Genomic DNA, 12,621 nt, shown 5'->3' with positions numbered 1-12,621 from the left:
CCCCGATAATGTTTCCTCTGCAATTAATTGTAGAGTTACCCGTTAGATGTGCAAACCGTTGTAAGAATAAAATGACATACGTAATTATCTAAAAAAGTTCAGGATTAATGGATTTTAGGAAAAAAAAAATAATCAGGAATAAAATGGCGGATAACAGGTCCGATTGCAAATATCTATTGTTACCATATTTATCGAGGTATCTTATTTCCTTTGTTCCATGAGGAATTGTTTATTTTACGTGACTCGGAGTTGTGGATGCGGTCCATAAGCTTTCGGCTCTCTATCTTTAATCATCGATGTTCTTTTCGGATGATGGAAGAGGTCACGCTTTGATTGATTATTCCTATGATTTTTTTTCTTTTCGCGGTTGTTAACGAAATTATGGGGCTACGGATCGAGTTTAATTAATTTCGTAAACACGTGTTTGAGGCTAATCATTTCGGTGTGCAATCGAAAAATCACTCCCTGTCTCCCGAAGAAGTGATAATCTTCTCGCGCGCATCTCTCAAAGGAATTCGATCTCGTTTTTGCGCGTTGTTGATCATTCTTATATCGCGTACAGGTTTTTCGCTGTACAACGCGATGCCGAGTGTCGGCCGGATGAGTACACCGTGTACTCATCCGGTCGGTTGCTATCGGTTGCTCGTCACGTTTTTTTTTTCCCCAGCCAAGCCGGTCAGTAGCTGAGGTAAAACGTCAATCCGCAAACTCGTTTTGGGATGGACACACCTTCAGTTTGCACGTAGAACCGATCAAAGTATCATAAGTATAGGTGAAGTAACGATGTCACGGTATTTTTTAGTTTTTTTAAGATCGATAATTATGCTTTAATTTTAATAATTAGCTGATAACGTATGTGTGTGTGAATATGTTCTGATAAATAGTTCTCATTATAATATCATTATAATATTTATAATATCAATTTTACAAAATGACGTATTTAGAAATGTATGATAATTTCAATTGGAAATAATATCTATTGAGATAATTATAATTGTGACATAATTATATGACATTATAATATTTTTTTAGCTGTACGATTGATAATTATTTTTAGCAATTACATATTTGATAGTTAAAATAGTTCTCGATTTATAACGAATTATAACATTAACATTATCATTGTAAGAGTAAAATTTATTCCCAAAGAAACTTATGAATTATAGTTTTTAAAATCTTAAATTTTCCTCGATTTGATATTGATTATTTTCTCTTACACATTTTTGATTTTCTTTCCGTGAATCTTCGAGAAAATCGGACTTGGAGTAGACTATCTGTGGCTACCTCATACTTATATCTTACGTATCCAGATAAATTATTCAATTCATTTATTAGAATTAACAGAGAACGCGCTAATCGATTAATTTATTATCTATTCGCGACCGATTATCCGCGGATATTCAGAAGCTGCGATGAAACAAACATGATATCTCATGAGAATATAAAGTGGATTCTCGACGCGTGGAAGTTGTCGTTAACCTTCGGTTGTGCTTCTCCCGTCGATCGCATTTGCGATAGAAACGTCGTTGAACGTTAACAGGATCACCCGAAAGTCCTTTACGAAGCGAATCGCGCGAGAGAGATACGAATTTCTTCGATGTCGAAACACTCCTCGCCGACGAGTTCGACCTGTGTGGCGAGAGGAGAGATCTCGCGTATACGCAAAGTACGAATTAACTATTTGCTACGGTACCGCGTTCCTTTGGCACTTTAACCTTCTTATTCTTTTAGCTGGGAGGCATCTACCGGCTCCCGCATCCAGAAATCACGGTACTTCGGCTTCGCCGCTGGCCTCGTATTATCGAAATTGCCTAGCGCGAACGTTATATACTCCCTAGTATGTAATTCTAATAATTTCCAGCCTCAAACTGTCTTTATAACTTCAATTCACTATCAGCTTCGTTGCAAACGAGATATGTGGAAGTACGAGATATGTTTAGAATGATTTCTATGTTTCTAATGTAATGCTTTCAACAGTTTCGACATCGGGAAGTCATAGATGCAAAACGAATGAAATTACAGTCTGTATACTCATGTCTCAACAAAATATATCTAAAATCATGTATGATTTCACGTATAATTTAATTTATTAACGTCTCGACATAACAATGATCTTAAATTTTTATTCGTATCTTTCTCGGACGATTCAGGTGGCATGTCCATATAGAGTGCGCAATAATTATTCGTCTCTTTTCTTCGCGACTACGATGAAGAATGGTTAGCGCGGAGAATGAAGGGTGGATGTCTATCCGAGTGTATAGGAATAAAAGGGGAAGGCGCGGTAGAGATGGAGGCGACCAAAAAGGAAGTGCCAGGAAACAAAGAACAAAAGTGGGCGAATTCCCGCTCGGTCGAGATAAAGAGAAGAGATGAGAAGTGCGGAGGGGAACGAGACTGAAAGGAGAAGAAGGAGTCGCGCGCAAGAGAAGTAGAGAAAGATGATCGCGGCTGCCCGTTGTGGTCTCCTGAAGATATTCGCGGACTAATTGAATTTACGAGCTCGCTCGTCGGACCGGCCGACGTAGGTCGTGCCTACGGTCGGTCGGTCTTTGGGCCAGATTCAGCTTACGTTGCCATTAGCGTGCGGTCGTTCCCTCCCCGGTCGTCCAGTCCATTCTACGGTGGCGATAATCGTAAGTTTCACGATTATACGACAAACAGCCGAAAACTTCGTTGCCGCATACGTGACCGCGATATTTGATACGATACCAGGTGTTCGCTTTTGCTCCGCTCCTTCGTACTCTCCCGTTGATGAACTCTCGACGGCCGAGTGTTCTCATGCAGGAAAACACGTTATTTCGCGCCGAGGCAGTTTTTGTTTTTATTTGACACGCCTCGATGATTCTGTGGCAAAAAAAAAAAATATAATATTGGTTTAAAAATCAGCCGTTATTGTTTAAAGAACGACTTTTTTGATCGAGAAATTATTTCTGTTATAATTTTAAGAGACTTGCTAATTTTATTCTCTTTTTGTATATTTGAATATTATATTAACACATTTTTAATTTTATATTGTATATGATTAGGTATATCTCACAATAAGTTAGGAAGTTTCACTTATTTAACTAGGTAGAGAGCGAATTTGCATATTGCCTTACCGTGATGAATTCTTACCGAAGCCTGTACTCTCTTTCGTGGTACGTAACTCGGTCCCCGGATGTGCTGGAGATTGGTTTAATGAGATGAAACCGGTCTTCATTTGTTCGTGAACTCACAACCGGTATAACTAACCTTCCTTAATGATTAAAGTGTGAATGCGCAAAGTAAAAAAAAAAGATGCTATAAACCAGCTTCCTTATTTCTCTATCATCTCTCTCTATTTTAATATTTAAATAAATATTTTAAAGTATAATGCTATTTATGTTTTAATCGTGTCGATAGTTATCAAAGAGATAATAATGCTAAATTTATTATAGATTTAAATAAAATTGATAAAGAATAAAATAAAAAAATTATAAAGAAATATTTCTTACTTTGATAAATATGATGAATTATTGAATATTTTCGGCAAAACAATATAATGGTTTATATTTTATATCAATGGGTTATAAAAAAAGATTTTTAATATCTATTCGAATATTTTACTGTCTTTGTTTAATATGCTTCAACATATAATCTCTTAATAAATCATAATTTTATGAGTCATAAAAATGACTACGCGAATTCAGATGATTATTCGCAATTTTGATATAGTCTTTCAATAGCGACATGTATGTAAAAGACGAACTGCATTAAGCTAGAAAAGAAACGCGCTAATATCACCATGAAGGCGTCCGGCAAAAAAATTCCGACACTTTTTAACGCTTCTCTTCCGGCAGTTCAAAGCTGGCGAACTTTTTTTCTATGTCTCTTATACGTTTCCTTTTTTTCCTTCACTTGCATGCTTTCAGAGGTGCAACACGCGATAAGCGTACATTTTTCTCTTCCTCGCTATCCCCGTCTTTCTCCTCTTTTCTTCCACGAGAGCTTTCCTGATATTAAAGCCGCGGCGGGCCTACAGTGTCCTCACAAAAGCGACAAACGGAAAGCGACGCGGTTGTTAAACGCTCACATTAATGTTAATAACGATAATGGATCCGCGACAAGAGAGCGAGAGACGGAAAATAAATGAGGGGGTTAGTCAGGAGTTAGGGGTAGAGAGGCGCGGGAGGATTAAGTCGTCTCTTTCGTGTGTCTCCATCGGTGGAGCATAATTAGAAAAGACGTCATTACGTCACTAATTAACAGAGCTTTTGACTTACCGCGAAAATTAATACCGCGCGCGATAAATGCCGGTAACGCGACGCCGTGCAGAAAACGTCGCGACTTCGTTGAATTTCACATATACACTGAGAAAAAAAAGTTGTTAACTTGACTAAATGCGTTCAACTAATTATAATTTTTTTAATTGAAATATTTAAGTACTTAAGTCAAATACGTCATGTTAGATTTAATATGTCGTATTTAATTTAAATACTTAAATATTTCAATTAAAGAAATAATAATTAGTTGAACGCATTTAGTCAAGTTAACAACTTTTTTTTCTCAGTGTAGAATATGCAAAATGCCGAGACGCGACAGTTTTTATGCACTGTGGTTTTCATCTGCAAACTATTCTAATTCTTGACGACGCTTTTGTCACATTTACGTGCAGACGCAAAGATAATTAATAACGCGTCGGATATACATTATCTCTCGTTGCAGCAATTCGGTTGTTAATGATTTATTTCGAATATTACTAATGCGATATATCTTCTAATTACGGTAATTTTATTTAATTGGAGATTTTATAATAAATGCATGATTTACCTTTTTTTAATGAAAATATTTCGGAAGATTGAAAGTAAATTATTGTTATAGCAGTTGTGCTGACAAAATTAGATGCAAAAATTGTTAGCGAATAATGATTGGAAATTAATGCGACAAACGATAGTTTAGTATTTATATATTTGCGATAAAAGACAATGTGTGATATTTCTTTAATTTTTGGATATCATTTTACACGGTTTATATTGATATGTTATTGGTTATTGTTCACGACGTTTTCATGCTGTTAACACAATTTTACAATCTCTCTTTAGCTACGTTATGTATACAGTTATAATATGTGTGCAATTTATTTGTATATGAGAAACTTTTCTTATGTTTAAGAATAATAGATTATGATTTTATTTATGCATGAAATGTCGAGAGACAGTTTTAATTTCGTCCACCGCTATCTTCTGCATATTTATTCTTACTTCGAAAAATAACAGTTGCCAACCGTTTCCGTTTTAATTTATGCATTCAATTTTGGACGTTGATAAATTCGAATATCTTATTCGCGAAAACAGCATGTAACTACTGACGCGCGTCGGTACGCTGCAAGAAACAGACATGAAGTTTTAGATGAGAGTCGAGATGATATCTACGCCAACTTGGCGCCAACTTTCAGTCTGCGACACATTGCTTCCTGTTTGTTTCGCGGTACGTGAATCATACGGGACAGGTCGACGTATCGGACGATCATCAGGCCCCGTGTAATAAAGGACGAAGCCTCCTAATTGCGGTTTAATGACCTCATCATCCGGTCCATTCCACGAACATACTGTTTCGCATACTCGTTTTGTGCATTTTTTCTTAAGAGCAAATTTGCAAATTCAAGCGAAACTCCGCAAAGTGGAATCGTAAATCATTGCCATTACAATCTACATAATTTTCAATATGAATATTCAGAATAGTTATTGTTCTTGCAACTAACACAACTTTTTTTTACCTTTTTTTCCGGGAATAAAATAATATTTAATTATCAAGTATTGCACAGAAGTTCAAAAGAATAATATTTTAGCTTCATTTTGGTTACGAGAAATTATTCAGAAAAATATTTGTATATATAATTTATGGAAACCATTTATGCAATTGTTTATATCATTATTATTTAATTCTGTTTTAATTTTTGAAAAGCTATTTGTGTTTATAGCAGTATTACTGATTTTCGCGCATGCATAAACTACTTATGACTATTTGTAACCAATTAAAAATGGATTTATTTGCGGGTAAAAAAAATTATTGCTACAGATTTATGTAATATGTTATAACGAGGGATCAGTATTTTCTCGAGTGTGTCATCAATTACCAAATACATTCTATATTTTCGAGAACATTCTATTGGAGCTTGAAAATAATTGGATCGATACAAGTAGGGAATATATCCATTTCTGAATCTCTTTCTACACTTTTTCTCATTGCCGTTACTTTTCGTTTTTTTCTTTCGTTCGATAAGGAAAGGAGCACTCTTGTCTCTCTAATGGAATTGGACGCTTCTTATTTCAAATATATTGGCTCAGGTAACGCCAATAAAATTTAACAAGATTCACATTTAACATTTGTAAAAACTTTGCTTTTCTCTCCTTCGTACCTTTTACATAACACTTTTTAAATAATATAATTTTTATTGCATATACTTTTTTTCTTCACATGATTATTCTATTGTTTCGTTTTGTAATAACTTCCCCTATCGTAGCTCACATTGGAATAGAATGTAATTCGTCCTGAGCATCACAATGCTGTAGCGGTTGAAAGTTACAGCTTGGTATTAATAAAATGTTATTACGTTGCGAAGAGAAAATTTATACCGTCGACTTATGGTGAAGTTTATGATTGTACATAACTCAATTGAATGTAATCGAGAATGCTGCTATATACCACAAGCTAAGAGTTTATTAAATTTCAGAATTAATTATACTTGATGAATTACATGATGCATCATGAAGAAAGCTATATGCCAATGATAAAAAAAAAATGTATAATGTACATTTATAAAAACTTAAAAAATTTCAGAGGACTATAATTTTTGTTAACTTTTATGAGGAGAATTTATTATATATTGATGTTTATTGTCACGGCTGTAAAGATTTTATGACTTTCAAAGATTTTATTCTACACTTTCGGAATTGTTATAATTTATACGCAAACATAAATGTCGGAGTACTTTTTCTTTCTTCTCGTTTTTATTTCCAACAATGCCCGCGTCTCACGAAATTGCCATCATACTCCTTTAAATAGGCCGAGCATCATGTTCGAACAAATTGAAATGAACGTGTCGTGTTCCATTCTACACGTGTACCGAAGTCGGCGTTCGACTTCGCTCCTTCTTTCGCGAAAGAAACGAAGAAAATGTACTTGCGTACGTTGATATGCGGATCGTGGCTCGCAATCCCGTCTGGGAACCAGTTTCCTCGGATACGACGGACATCTTTTTACAGATGCTCTCGGGCGCTATCAAACGCGGCGCTATCATCTTCGCCTAATTATTGATTCATCGAAGGCATGCGATAATCGCACGACGGTCTGCAGTGATTTATTTTTCCGCGTTATCGATATATTCGGGCGTTTCAATTATTCCGTTTCTCTGCAGCATTGAATGGCTATATGCGAGTTTTTCTTTGCTTTTTCGTGTTAGATGTAACAAGCCGCTTCGAAATATGAAAGTCACGTATCTTCGGACGGACAAACTTGATTTAAAATTTGCTTTTTACATGTATTTTGAAATATGATTTTATTAATTGTAGCTTTCAATGATAGATAACGATACGAGTGGCTAGGAAAAGAGAAACTGTATTTGATAAAAATGTTGATAATTCTAGAGCAGGTTTTACAGCGAATAAAAGTTAATTAAAACTAAATTTAAAACTAATATTTTTGTATTCTCGCGTACTCTCTGTATATCAATTTACAACACGATACACAGCAAATAGCATTTGAGCGTGTCAAGAAGATGAATAGTTAATTTTAATACAAGTTAGACTCGCTTATATTTAATCCGAGGAATTTAATGATATGGATACAGCTTTACTTTCACGCCGCTATTCTAAAATCTGTGATAACGTATGATCACAATCAGGAAAGGTAGTATTAGAGACACATTTGAATGTTCTAGCTTATATAACTCTAGCCCTTGCAGTTCGACTCGGTACGTTTGGATCGATCAGAATCCTCATTAATCATTCGGCTAAGAAAGTAATCAGTGCTGCTTGTTGAGCGTGTTTTCAATTAAACATGGTAAATTGCGGTTTGCTTCATTTACAATTAAGCGCGCTTCTTAGGGTTCCGGAGGCGGCGACTGAGTTACACATTCGCAATCAATGTCGATAATAATGCGGCGCAAAGTTCAACGCTGCGCGATCTTAATGAGCTTTATGCACTGTTGTTGCTTCATCAACCTTCCACTGTAATTGTAGATGAATCCCTAATTCATTCGAATCGTTTTCTCGTCCCGCGCTCGCTCGCGTGTGTGATACGCGTGTTTCTTGCACGCTAACAAGAATCTCTAATAGAAATGAATATTCTGAGAAACCGCCGAGCATTTTATCCGCAACACGGTTCGCGATGAATATGAAAACTAGTGATGCCCCTATAATGACGCTCGTTACTCGTTCTATGTTGATAGATTCAAATATCCAGGAAGAGACCGGCAACTCTTCATTACATTTATACTACTTTACATCACTCGGTTATTAAGTCTGTTGCATGGGAGTGATATAAAAAACGCATTTTGAAAAATTATTTTATATTTGAGCAAAAAAAGTAAATTATTTATTATTTAACTTAATATCGTTGATTGAATGTTTGCTCAATTAATTTTTACACGATTTTTGTTCTTAAAATTTATATAATTTTGAAACTTTAAAATTATTTCTTGCATTATTGTTTCTGCTTGTGTACTTCTACTCTGAGATCATTTTTGTCTTAATATCATACCTTTTAATTTTAAAAATAATAAGTACCCTCTCTGTTAAAGGCAACGCTTACGCAAGAGAAGCAGAATTAAATATTGAATAAATTGAAAATTGAAAATCATTAGAATATCTATTATTTAATAGCAAGAAATATATAAAAATATGGTACATTAGAGAAATATTGAAAAGCACACAAGTGAAAAATATGCCTAAGCGGAAAAAATATAATTAAAATTTTACTTTGATTAATAACTTTATTTAATAATCAAACTTATCGGCGTCAAATACGGAATACTCGAAGAAATTTGAATCGAGAGGGCTGGGTATATTTTCGGGTCAAATATCGCACACGTGAGTACACGTGATATATCCAGCGGCATAAACCATACGTGAGCGTATGTCGACACGTACGTGCCGTTAAGAAACTTCCTTATTCGGATTGCTCGGCTGCTGTTACGTGCAAACTATCCGGTCGACATTGTTGCATTCTTTGGCCGAGTCCTTCGTCGAGTATTTCGTCGAAGACTCGGCTCTCTTAGAACTTTTCGAAGAATATTTCCAGTTGAGAGAAATTGCTACGTGCTTGTGATTTTATCCGTTTAATGCAACATAAAGTAGAACAAGTAAATTTTTCCCCACACGAGAGCATCGCGTTTACACGATTGCAAAATACAATGTAACTCATAATGTGATGGACTCTTATGTATAGTTATTTTTGTGAAAGATCTCTATTTCAATTTTCTATATTATTAAAAATCAACTCTCATTATACGTGAAATTATTCTCTGCTGAAAGATATCTTAGATAAGATACATGTGTAAGAAATAAATAATCGGAACAAATATAATCGTAAATCAATAATCTCGAAAGAGACATTGAACAGCAGCGGTTATTACGTTATCGATTAAGCATATTATCGGTGTGAAAAGCCGAGGAACAATTTCCCGAGTCGCAAGGTGCACTCTGATTCGATTTGTGCATGCCGATCGATCGATTAGAGTCCGATGAAAAAGAAAGAATGGCATAATCGAGATAAGTAGGGCTACTTTATAATGAGAGGCCGCGTATCATCCGTTATTATTTTTGGCTTCGGCAGCTACACGTGTTAGTACCTGCTATTGTCTGTCATGAAATATAGATACATCGGTATCAATGCGACAGCGTGTAATTTAACGATATATCGCAGCTTACTAATTAATTTAAATTTGTTCCTAAGTTATCTCTCTTAATGTGTAACTCCTTCCAGACGGGATAACTAACTTAGTTAGCGAGACTGTCAATTTTCGCGGCGAAAATCATCTTTATTTTGACGACAAATCATATATCAGATATTTACAGTTTGAAAAGTTTCATGTCGATCCAGTATTCGTAAGAGAAAATTAAGAGCACTCAGACATATATATATATAAATAAAGACTTTTTTTCAAATATAATTAAATTATCGGTTGGAAAAGCTTGAAATATACAAGTATTCGATAATCGTAAATTTCGATATTCGTAAGTTTCCTAAAGCAAATTAACAGTGAAGGATTAACTATGCTTGAATTTAACAATATACAGGGTGCTAAAAAAAATCATTCAATATTTATATGGTAGATAGGACCATACTGAGTAAAAAGACTTTAATAAACATAAATCGAAAGCTCAACCGTTTCTGAGATATAAAATATTCAGTTTCATAGAAAACTTATTTTTCTATGAAACTGACGCACTGCCATCCGCGTTCTGGCTCTTACTAGCCCGCGATTATTTGAATTTGTGAGTTCACTCGAGAGCCTAATTTCTTAAATTTGATAAATATTTTTGTATGTTAGTATCATGATTGACTTACTGGCTTTTACGTGTCGCAAAGATCCGCAATCGCCGGTTGATGACAACTGACTGATCGCCGGTGAAATCTTCTGTTATGAAGTATGTATGGAAATATTCCCGATTCAGCGACTTCGCCCCGATATTTTTCTCGCCTTCGTCTCTCCAGGGGGGTAAAGAGGGATTATTATAAATCTCGAATTGAGATTAATTTTTAAAAAATCTTGGTATACACCAAGTAAATTTCGTGCCCTGTGCACATATTCAGTTTCATAGAAAACTTATTTTTCTATGAAACTGACGCACTGCCATCCGCGTTCTGGCTCTTACTAGCCCGCGATTATTTGAATTTGTGAGTTCACTCGAGAGCCTAATTTCTTAAATTTGTTAGTTCACGCCGGCTGAAAGATGGCGTTAATAGTAATAGATATTATAAGGCAAATGAGAAGTATCGGTGGTGTGGGGTCTGAATAGCTCAGAGGTAAGAGCAGTCGCCCGGCAAGCGAAAGACTCGGGTTCGATTCCCGATTCAGCGACTTCGCCCCGATATTTTTCTCGCCTTCGTCTCTCCAGGGGGGTAAAGAGGGATTATTATAAATCTCGAATTGAGATTAATTTTTAAAAAATCTTGGTATACACCAAGTAAATTTCGTGCCCTGTGCACATATTCAGTTTCATAGAAAACTTATTTTTCTATGAAACTGACGCACTGCCATCCGCGTTCTGGCTCTTACTAGCCCGCGATTATTTGAATTTGTGAGTTCACTCGAGAGCCTAATTTCTTAAATTTGTTAGTTCACGCCGGCTGAAAGATGGCGTTAATAGTAATAGATATTATAAGGCAAATGAGAAGTATCGGTGGTGTGGGGTCTGAATAGCTCAGAGGTAAGAGCAGTCGCCCGGCAAGCGAAAGACTCGGGTTCGATTCCCGATTCAGCGACTTCGCCCCGATATTTTTCTCGCCTTCGTCTCTCCAGGGGGGTAAAGAGGGATTATTATAAATCTCGAATTGAGATTAATTTTTAAAAAATCTTGGTATACACCAAGTAAATTTCGTGCCCTGTGCACATATTCAGTTTCATAGAAAACTTATTTTTCTATGAAACTGACGCACTGCCATCCGCGTTCTGGCTCTTACTAGCCCGCGATTATTTGAATTTGTGAGTTCACTCGAGAGCCTAATTTCTTAAATTTGTTAGTTCACGCCGGCTGAAAGATGGCGTTAATAGTAATAGATATTATAAGGCAAATGAGAAGTATCGGTGGTGTGGGGTCTGAATAGCTCAGAGGTAAGAGCAGTCGCCCGGCAAGCGAAAGACTCGGGTTCGATTCCCGATTCAGCGACTTCGCCCCGATATTTTTCTCGCCTTCGTCTCTCCAGGGGGGTAAAGAGGGATTATTATAAATCTCGAATTGAGATTAATTTTTAAAAAATCTTGGTATACACCAAGTAAATTTCGTGCCCTGTGCACATATTCAGTTTCATAGAAAACTTATTTTTCTATGAAACTGACGCACTGCCATCCGCGTTCTGGCTCTTACTAGCCCGCGATTATTAGAATTTGTGAGTTCACTCGAGAGCCTAATTTCTTAAATTTGATAAATATTTTTGTATGTTAGTATCATGATTGACTTACTGGCTTTTACGTGTCGCAAAGATCCGCAATCGCCGGTTGATGACAACTGACTGATCGCCGGTGAAATCTTCTGTTATGAAGTATGTATGGAAATATTGAATGAAAACATTCAGAACGCGGTTTATAAACACTGAGGTAAACATCGCATGCGACACGTAGAATCAATCATGACAATCATGACGCTAACATACAAAAATGTTTATATCTCAGAAATGGTTGAGCTTTCGACCTATGTTTATTAAGGTTTTTTTAGTATGTCTTAAACATCGCATGCGACACGTAGAAGCCAGTAAGTCAATCATGACGCTAACATACAAAAATGTTTATATCTCAGAAATGGTTGAGCTTTCGACCTATGTTTATTAAGGTTTTTTTACTCAGTGTGGTATGTCTTATCTACTATACAAATATTGAATGGTTTTTTTTTGAATAACCTGTATATATTACAAGTGCAAAAGCGTGTCGGGATTTTCAGACGA

At 35.8% G+C, this 12,621-nt stretch overlaps 1 protein-coding gene and 1 long non-coding RNA gene across 5 annotated transcripts in view; one reads left to right on the top strand and one right to left on the bottom strand.

The window, feature by feature from the left end:
• Positions 1 to 12,621, top strand: part of LOC115245434 (UPF0489 protein C5orf22 homolog) — a 692,512-nt gene that overhangs the window by 30,183 nt on the left and 649,708 nt on the right. The gene's annotated exons all lie outside the window — the stretch shown is intronic.
• Positions 1 to 12,621, bottom strand: part of LOC115245439 — a 63,649-nt gene that overhangs the window by 24,987 nt on the left and 26,041 nt on the right. The window contains exons 1-2 of one of the 4 annotated variants that reach the window (XR_003885546.1): positions 3,099 to 3,173; positions 2,570 to 2,844 (exon numbers count right to left, since the gene is read on the bottom strand). The exons of the other annotated variants lie outside the window; for them this stretch is intronic. This is a non-coding gene — a long non-coding RNA (uncharacterized LOC115245439). Of the gene's footprint in view, positions 1 to 2,569; positions 2,845 to 3,098; positions 3,174 to 12,621 lie in introns of those variants that run through there. 4 annotated transcript variants of the gene reach the window in all.

This window comes from Formica exsecta, unplaced genomic scaffold (assembly GCF_003651465.1).
Source record: "Formica exsecta isolate Colony F162 unplaced genomic scaffold, ASM365146v1 scaffold98, whole genome shotgun sequence".
Lineage (NCBI taxonomy): Eukaryota > Metazoa > Arthropoda > Insecta > Hymenoptera > Formicidae > Formica > Formica exsecta.
The sequence above is the reverse complement of the archived record's forward strand: the minus strand, read 5'-3'. Positions and strand labels throughout refer to the sequence as shown.